Source organism: Balaenoptera physalus (assembly GCF_965194825.1).
Source record: "Balaenoptera physalus genome assembly, chromosome: 3".
Taxonomy (NCBI): Eukaryota; Metazoa; Chordata; class Mammalia; order Artiodactyla; family Balaenopteridae; genus Balaenoptera; species Balaenoptera physalus.
This window is the reverse complement of record NC_138890.1, coordinates 178,264,433-178,274,492: the sequence shown is the minus strand read 5'-3', so window position 1 is coordinate 178,274,492 and position 10,060 is coordinate 178,264,433. Positions and strand designations below refer to the sequence as shown.

Here is a 10,060-nt window from a genome sequence, read left to right as displayed (position 1 = left end):
AGCTAATGCCCTGACGTTAGGCTTCACTCAGGCCCTGTCGCTCTCCCTAAGTCAGCCTCTGACGCTGTCCCTACCTGAAGCCCTGACACTGGTTCTAAAGAAGGCCCTGATCCTCTCAGTAACTGAAGTCTTGACACTATCCCTAGGTTATTCCCTGACACTATCCCTACATGTTAACCTGACCCTGTCCCTAGCTAACCTCCTGCCTCTTATGCTAACTAAAGCCTTTATGTTGTGCCTAACTCAGGCCCTGAATTTAGTCCCAAGGACGTGATACTGTCTCTAACTAAGGTCTAGATGCTCGTCCTAAGTCAGTGCCTGATACTGACCCTAACTATGGCCCTACCCCTATTCCTAACTCAGGACCTGACACTGTACCTAACAGAAGGACCTGACACTAATCCTAACTAAGACCCTAACACTGTTCCTAACAAAGGCTCTGATGCTAGTCGTACCCAAGGCCCTGACACTGTCCCTAAGTAAGGCCCTGACACTCCACCTAGCTCAGGCACTAACACTGTCCCTAACAAAGGCCCTGACACTACACCTAACTCAGGCCCCGACACTGTCCCTAACTAAGGCCCTGACACTGTTCCTTACTAAGGCTCTGACACTACTCCTAACTCAGGCCGTGATACAATATATAACAAAGGCTATGATGCTAGTTCTAACTATGGCCCTGACACTGTCATAACTAAGGCCTTGACACTACACCTAACTCAGGCCCTGACACTGTCCCTAACTAAGGCCCTGACACTCCATCTAGCTCAGGCACTGACACTGTCCCTAACAAAGGCCCTGCTGCCGTCAATATCTAAAGTGCTAACACTATCCTGAGCTTATATCCTGACCCATCTCTTACTAAGATCCTGAAACTGTCCCTAAGTGAGCCTTGACGCTGTCCCTAAGTGAGACCTTGAGGCTGTCCCTAACAGAGGCCCTGAGAATGTCTTTAACGAAGAACCTAATGCTGATCCTACAGAGGCCCTTATGCTGCTCCTAGGTCATGCCCTGACACTGTCCCTCACTCAGGCCCTATAGATAGGCCTCACTTAGGCCCTGTTGCTGTACCTTAGTTAGGCTCTGATGCTATCCCTACATCTAGCCTTGACACTGGTCCTGATTAAGGCCCTGACGCTGGTTCTAACTATGTCCCTGATGCTCTCAATAACTAAGGTATTCACGCTATCCCTAACTCATTTCCTGACACTGTCCCTGGCCTGGAAGCTGACTCTGTCCCGAGCAAATGTCCTGCCCCTTATTCTCTCTGAATCCCTAATGCTCTCCCTAACTAAGGCCCTGACTAGTCCTAACTAAGGCCCTGACCCTATCCCTAACTAAGGCCCTGACACTACACCTAACTCAGACCATGACACTGTCTCTAACTAAGGCCCTGACACTACTCCTAACTCAGTCCCTCACACTGTACCTAGCAAAGGCTCTGATGCTAGTCCTAACTAAGCTCCTGACACTGTCCCTAACTAAGGCCATGCTGCTGTCAATATCTAAAGTCCTGACACTATCCTGAGCTAATTTCTGGACCCATCTCTTACCAAGTTCCTGAAATTGTCCCTAAATAAGCCCGGACGCTCTCCCTAAGTAAAGCCCTGAGGTTGTCTCTAACAGAAGCCCTAATAATGTCTTTAACAAAGACCCTGATGCTGATCCTAACTAGGCCGTTATGCTCCTCCTAAGTCCTGCCCTGACACAGTCCCTAACTCAGGTGCTAACTGAGAGAGTCCTCAGGTATTCCCTGTTGCTGTACCTTACTCAGTCTCTGAAGCTGTCCCTACATCAAGCCCTGACACTGGTCCTGAATAAGGCCATGACGCTGTTCCTATATAAGGCCCTGATGCTCTCAATAACTAAGGTCTTCACACTATCCCTAGCCCATAACTTGGCTCTGTCCCTAGCTAGTGTCCTGCCTCTTATCCTAACTAAGAACCTAATGCTGATCCTACGAAGGCCCTGATGCTACTCGTAAGTCATGCCGATACTGTCCCTAGCTAAGTCCCTGATGCTCGGCCTCACTCAGGCCCTGTCGCTCTCCCTAAGTCAGGCTCTGACATTGTCCCTACCCGAAGCCCTGACGTTGGTCCTAAATAAGGCCTGATACTGTCAGTAAGGTCTTGACACTATCCCTAGGTCATTTCCTGACACTATCCCTAGACCTTAACCTCATCCTGTCCCTAGCTAATGTCCTGCCTCCCATCCTAACTGAAGCCCTATTGTTCTGCCTAACTAAGGCCCTGACTAGTCCTAACTAAGGCCGTGACACTGTCTCTAACTAAGGCCCGGTAGCTGTCCCTAATATAGACCCTGCGGCCAGCAATAACTAAAGACCTGACACTATCCTGAGCTAACATCCTGACCCATCTCTAACCAAGGTCCTGACACTGTCCCTATGTAAGCCCTGATTCTGTCCCTAAGTGAAGCCCTGAGTCTGTCCCTAACTCAGGCCCAGACGCTGTACCTAACTCAGACCCTCAAAATGTCTTTGAGACCCTGATGCTCTTCCTAAGTCATGCCCTGACACTGTCCCTAGCTAAGGCCCTGACGCTAGGTCTTACTCAGGCTCCGTCGCTCTCCCTAGGTCAGGCCCTGACGCTGTCCCTACCTGAAGCCCTGACACTAGCCCTAAGTAAGGCCCTGATACTCTCTGTAAGTAAGGTCTTGACACTATCCCTAGCTCATTTCCTGACACTATTCCTAGACCTTAACCTAACCCTGTCCCTAGCTAATGTCTTGCCTCTTATGCTAGCTAAAGCCCTGATGCTCTCCCTAACTAAGGCCCTGAAATTAGTCCCAAGGCCCTGACACTGTCCCTAACTACGGCCTGGATGCTTGTCCTAACTCAGGCCTTCACACTGTCCCTAACTACGGCCTGGATGCTTGTCCTAACTCAGGCCCTCACACTGTCCCTAACTAAGGCCCTGACACTACTCCTAACTCAGGCCCTGACATTATACCTAACAAAGGCTCGACGTTAGTCGAAACTAACGCCCTGACACTGTCCCTAACTAAGGCCCTGCTGCTGTCGATAACTAAAGTCCTGACTCTATCCTGAGCTAACATCCTGACCTATCTCCTACCAATGTACTGACACTGTCCCTAAGTAAGCCCTGACACTGTCCCTAAGTGAGGCCCTGAGGCTGTCCCTAACTAAGGCCCTGATGCCCAGCCTAACTCAGGCCCTCATGCTAGACCTAACTCTGGCCCTGACATTGTCCCTAACAAAGGCCCTGACCCTAGTCTTACCTTAGGCCCTGATGTTTGGTCTAACTCAGGTTCTGACGCTGTCCCTAACTAAGGCCCTGAAGCTGTCCCTAACGTCAGCCTTGCTGCCGTCAATAACTAATGTGCTGACACTATCCTGAGCTAGTATCTTGATCCATCTCTTACCATGGTCCTGACACTGTCCCTACTAAAGTCCTGATGCCGTCCCAAAGTGTGGCCCTGAGGCTGTCCCCTTGAAGCCCTGTTGCTGTACCTAACTCAGGCCCTGATAATGTCTTTAACTAAGGCCCTGATGCTGATCCTAGCTAAGACCCTGACGCTAGGCCTCACTCAGTCCCTGACATTGTCCCTAACTCAGGTCCTGACTCTGTCCCTAACTCAGGCCCTGAAGCTGTCCCTAACTCAGGCCCTGACACTTTGCCTAACTCAGGTCCTGGCAATAACTTTAACTAAGACCGTGATGCTGATCCTAACTACAGTCCTGATGCTGGTCCTACGTCATGCCCTGACACTCTCCCCAGCTCAGGATCTGATGCTGTCTGTTATATCTTGCTCTCTCCCTCCCTAAGTCCCTGAGGCTTTCCATAACTAAAGACCTGACACTGTTTCTAACTAACTGCCTGACTCTGTACCTAACTGATACTGAATAATCAGCCTCTCTGCACCGGTTCTGAATCAAATCTTGAGAACAGTGTTTTGGAAAAATAGAAAAGATTAGTTTTATCACTCTGCCAGCCAATGGAGGACACAGCAGGCTCGTGCCCTCAACAGCTGTGTGTCCCAATGCGGGAGGATTTGGTGTTTCAGAGCGATGGTTCAAGGGTGTGGTTGCTCATAAGGATCAGTGTGTATGCAGGGCCTGCACTCCTTTAATCTGGTCTCAGATAGTTTCTTGATGAGCTCCTCTGGAATGAAGAATGCTAACATCTTCCACTTGTTGGGGGTTTTAGTTCTTTAAGGAGCTCAAAGATATTGTTATGTGTATCCCCTGAGGCAGAACCAGGACCCTGCCACAAGGCTGCACTATTGTTTCTTGACTCTTCTTCCCTGTCTCTGCATCCCCTCACTTCCCTGATTAGCAACTGTTCGAATTTGCCCTTTGGAACTCAGGGAAGGTCCTGGAGTCTCTAGTCTATTCCCTACAAACAAGTTAGGAGGCACACAGAAAGGCTTGTATGCCTAGGAGACCACCGAGTCCCTCTCAGTTTCACTCCTCCTCTTCTGGATACTCCTCAATCTTGAGGAGAACAGACTTTTGACAAGAAAAGGAATAATCATTTCAGACTGAGACATTAATCATAAACTTGGCACAGGAACTCGGTTTTCAGGGGACTCGGTTTTAATCGCCACTTCACTTTTATCTTTCCCCACATCCTTCAAGGAACAGGGTGATGACTGCTCTGGCTACTTCTTGCTGAAATGGGGCACAGTCCTGACTAAACCTAGGGGAATGGATACCAAGTTAGAAATATTTGAGTTCCAAGTCCTGTACCTGAGACTTGTATGATTAAGATCTCAGTCCCTTGGTCCCCCATTTTGGTGTAACCAATCCAGTTAAAATAGGAGAGGTAACAACTGAAATTTTAATAGTAAAAATAGATCTCATTCCCTTAGGAATTCAGGAGAATAAGTCTGAAACCTGGTCTGGAACTGGCACTTCAGAGAGACTTTGCAGACAGTTGTCTAATTCTACCTAAGTAGGTTTTAACTTCTGATGTAGTATTCATGTATCCATAACAGGAGCTATTGACCACTACATATATGTCTCATCTTTCTATTAGTATCTGATCTAACGTCACTGTTTGAAATTTAATCGTTAAGACAGGAGTCCTTGAAAACGTACGGTTGCAGCTACCAGCAGACATTGTTTTGAGAATGGCTAGTGGCATCCTGAGTCTGATATAGCTCAGAAATTCAATTTCAACAATACAGGAACGCGGGGACTTACCTGGTGGTTCAGTGGTTAAGACTTTGCCTTCCAACGCAGGGGGTGCCGGTTTGATCCCTGGGCAGGAAGCTAAGATCCCACATGCCTCGTGGCCTAAAAACCAAGACATGAAACAGAAACAATATTGTAACAAATTCAATAGACTTAAAAAATGGTCCACATCCAAAAAAAACTTAAAAACAAAAAAAAAACCACAGGAATGCATCTAAATCACATCTACAATGGTTACTTAGGTTTATCTTGGATGTCTGAACCATAGTTACTTTTTGACTGTCAAATGCATTCCCCTCCTCAATGCCAAAGCAGATGTACAATTCATATCCAAAAGGCCAAAAAACAGGCCACTTTGGTCAGTAAAATTTAAGTTAAACCATGTAGAAGCCGGAGTGACTTGCTCACACCTCAATACGTGAAGAGTTTTTTTCCCTTTTGATTACAAGTCTTTCAATAGAAAGCACTGATGATCAAAATGTCAATCCATCAGTGCCAGAATGATTCAGCTGTTTGGCCCAGGTGTAGATCATGGCCCTCAGCACTAGGCCACCTTTATATTTGCCTAGTTAATCCACATTGGGGGAATACTGATCAGGTATCGTGAACATGCTCAGATGTATGTTAATGAGAAAACGCTTTATATAGGCCATACATTTTATTATTCATACCCAATTGTCACACAAGCATTGTACATGTGCTTTTAGCAGTAGACCTAAAGCAAACAGTGATACATCATGAGTAATTACATTCTGATAACTTCACTAGGTAATTTTCCTTTCCTCTTAAACATCAGGGCAAAATGAAGCCAACACAGTAACTTTCATAAATACACACTTCAGTACAGAGGTGTCATTTACCCAATTGCTCCAAGTCCTAAGTAGCTTCAGGTGAAGGACTTCCCTGTGTCTGGGAAACACAGATCAAAGCCAGTAACAAAAAAACAAAAACATTATAACCATATTCACCAGTTCACTCAGCAACCAATCCTTTTGTTAACTTTTTATGAAGCCATCCGATTCTCCATTAAGATTTTTCATTTCTTACCCAGTTTGGCATTATGATATGAAATTTATCAGAGACCTGTGCTTGCCAAAAGGTCCTTCACATAGATCTTCTTGAAGATGGAGCAGTTTTGCAAAGTGTTAGAGCACAACAGTAACTATCTATAAATCACATAAAGACTTAAAACGTCACGGTTAAACATTTGATCACAATGTAAATGACAAAAGAAACCATTATTGCTGTTACATACAACATTTAAAAATAACTAGAATTATGACTGATCAAATTTTACCAGGACATACTAGATTTTTAGGAATTCCATGTAATTTAACATACTAATCAAACATTTCTCTCTGAGATGGCTCAAGGGCCTTCTAAAGCATCTCAAAGTTAGCTGGAGATCAAAAGAACTGTTAGAATTGGCCAAACAACACTTATTCACTGAACCAAAGTAAAGAGATTTCAAACAAAAATACACATCACAGACACAGGCAAAGAAACTCACAAGCTGTCCACAATCAAAAGCAGCATTCCAAGAAAACTTTGGAGGGAGAAACCAAATCCAGGCTTGCCCTAACCCACTTCCAACAAAATCCATCTTAGAAAATCCCGGTCATGCACAACTCTTTCCTCAGTGTTCCCTTTTCACAAATGTTCATCACTTCTGTATCCATCTTATGTTGCCCCTTATTTTTTTCCGCATTCAGACACAACCAGCTCTAGTACAAAGTGACTTTCTTTTCTCTTTGTACCATCAGCCTGTTACCTAGCTGCTCACTTTCTTTATTACGTAGCTCCATAAATGCTTGAACATATAGAACTTCTTCTGTCTTTCTCTTCCTGTGACAAAATAACTAGCTGAAGGATAGTATAGTCATTTAGGCTACCATTCAAAGACCACCTTTCTGCATTTTTCAAGAACGTATCCATACACTGGCCAGACAAAATTACAATAGAATTTCATTCTTTTCTTAGTCTTAGGTTTACAACTATAGGTTGACCAGTCTGCCAGGATTTTGCCCATTGGCTATCAGATGGAACTGAAGAAGAAGCACTTCTTATGTTTGAACCATAGAACACTCAAATGCAGACTAAGAACAAAACAAAATCCTAACCACCAACGGAAGCCTCAAACCAAAGGAACCAGAAACCAAACAGCACAAGACTCAAATCAGCTTCCAAGTCTCAACTTAGCCTGTGACCTCTGTCCAAGTGGTGCACCTTCCAAATGAGATTTCCTGGAATGAAAAGTCACCCAAATGGGAACTAAGGTTCCCCCAAATGTACAGGGCTAAAAGGACCTCAGACTGCATGCCAGGGGAGTTACCACATGCTGGCTGAGGTGCTGCAACATCCCAAATGCTATTTTTCTGGTTCCCCAAAATAATCCCTTGGAGTAGGACATTCAGGGCAGTCCAGGCAGGAGGAAGAGAGGAATGTCCTCAAGGCAAAGACGGCCTCGGCAGCTGCTAGGGTGGTCCCTCTTCCACCATCTACTCCTGCCCCACAGTTCTAACTGCTGGGATGACTGGGGCTCGGCCTTTCCAGGCAAGGGTCCCACGTGGTCTGGCCTCTAAAGGAATTCTCCAACCCTACACTCTCTCAACAGAGTCTGGCGTGGAGAAAATCTCAGTGTCCAATCAAGTCAGGGGACCCACAGGGGCCATCCCCAAGTCAGCCCCACACTGGGTACTAAATTTGATGTCGAACACTCGGCCTCTGTGCACCAGTGCCAAATCGAATCTCAGAGAGGTTTGGAGGAAGTAGAAAAGAATAGCTTTACTGCTTTGACAGCCAAAGGGGGACACAGAAAACTCGTGCCCTCAAAAACCGTGCGTCCCAATGCAGGAGAATCTGGTGAGGAGTTTTACAGAAATGGTTTAAGGACACAGTTGATCCTAAGGATTAGTGTGTGCACAGGGCCTTAACTCACTTTAATCTGGCCTCAGATGGTCTCTTGATGAGCTTCTCTGGAATGAAGAACACGAAAATCTTCTATTTTGTGGCGGTTTTAGATTGGTAAAGAGCCCAAAGATACTCTTAAGTGTATCCCTTGAGGCAAAACCAGGATCCTGCCCCAAGGCTGCACTATTGTTTCTTGACTCTTCCTCCCTTGTCTCTGCATCCCCTCCCTTCCCTGATTAGCAACTATTCGAATCTGCCCTTTGGAACTCAGGGAAGGTCCTGGAGTCTCAAGCCTTTAACTAAGGCCCTTACACTACTCCTAACTCAGTCCCTGACACTGTACCTAACAAAGGCTCTGATGCAAATCCTAACTCAGGCCCTGACACTGTCTCTAACTAAGGCCCTGCTGCCATCAATATTTAAGTCCTGATATTATCCTGAGCTAATACCCTGACCCTGATCTTACCAAGGTCCTAAAACTGTCCCAAACTAAGCCCCTGACACTGTCCCTAAGTGAGACCCTGAGGCTTTTCCTAACAGAGGCCCTGAGAATGTCTTTAACGAATACCCTAATGCTGATCCTACAGAGGCCCTTATACTGCTCCTAGGTCATGCCCTGACACTGTCACTCACTCAGGCCCTAAAGATAGGCCTCACTTAGGCCCTGTTGCCGTACCTTAGTTAGGCTCTGACGCTGTCCGTACATGAAGCCCTGACACTGGTCCTGATTAAGGCCCTGACGCTGGTCCTAACTAAGGCCCTCATGCTCTCAATAACTAAGGCTTTCACGCTATCCCTCGCTCATTTCCTGACACTTTCCCTGGCCTTGAACCTGACTGTGTCTGGAGCTAATGTCCTGCTTCTTATCCTAACTGAAACCCTAATGCTCTCGATAACTAAAGATCTGACTAGTCCTAACTAAGGCCCTGACACTGTCTCTAACTAAGGCCCGGAATCTATCTCTAATATAGGCCCTGCTGCCGGCAATAACTAAAATCCGGACACTATCCTGAGCTAATATCCTGACCCATCTCTAACCAAGGTCCTGACACCGTCCCTAAGAAAGCCCTGTCGCTGTCCTAAGTGAAGACCTGAGGCTGTGCCTAACTCAGGCCCTGAAGCTATGCCTAACTGAGGCCTTGACGCTGTGACTAACTCAGGCCCTGATCATGTCTTTAACTAAGACCCTAATGCTGATGCAACAAAGGCCTTGATGCTGCCCCTACATCATGCCCTGACAGTGTCCCCAGCTAAGGGCCTGACGCTAGGCCTCACTCAGGCCCTGTCGCTCTCCCAGAGTCAGGCACTGACGCTGTCCCTACCTGAAGCCCTGACACTGGTCCTAAATAAGGCCCTGATACTCTCAGGGACTAAGGTCTTGACACTATCCCTAGGTCATTTCCTAACACGATCCCTAGACTTTACCCTAACCCTGTCCCTAGCAAATGTCCTGCCTCTTATGCTAACTGAAGCCCTTATGCTGTGCCTAACTCAGGCCCTGATTTTAGTCCCAAGGCCGTGACACTGTCCCTAACTAAGGCCTAGATGCTCGTCCTAAATCCGGCCCAAAACTGTCCCTAACTAATGCCCTAACACTATTCCTAACTCAGGCCCTGACACGGTACCTAACAGAGGCTCTGATGCTAGTCCTAAGGCAGGCCCTGACACTGTGTCTAACTAAGGCCCTGCTGCCGTCAATATCTAAAGTCCTGACATTATCCTGAGCTAATATCCTCACCCATGTCTTACTAAGGTCCTGAAACCGTCCCAAAGTAAGCCCTGACGCTGTCCCTAAGTGAGGTCCTGATGCTGTCTCTACCTCGGAATCTGACATTCTAGTGTCCTGACTCTCCCTAACTGACATCCTGACGTCAGGATAAGTGAGGCTCCGACACTCCTCTTAACTCAGGACTTGCCGCTGTCCCTACCCAAAACCCTGACACTGTCTGTAACTAATGACCTGACTTTTTCCCT

General features: G+C 46.6%; 1 long non-coding RNA gene across 1 annotated transcript; it reads right to left on the bottom strand.

The window, feature by feature from the left end:
• Window positions 1–219: 219 nt before the first annotated feature.
• On the bottom strand, window positions 220–753 carry LOC309657543. Its single transcript, XR_014261845.1, has 2 exons — window positions 715–753; window positions 220–667 (listed from the first exon to the last, which is right to left on the bottom strand). It is a non-coding gene; the product is annotated as an uncharacterized lncRNA (long non-coding RNA).
• Window positions 754–10,060: the final 9,307 nt, after the last annotated feature.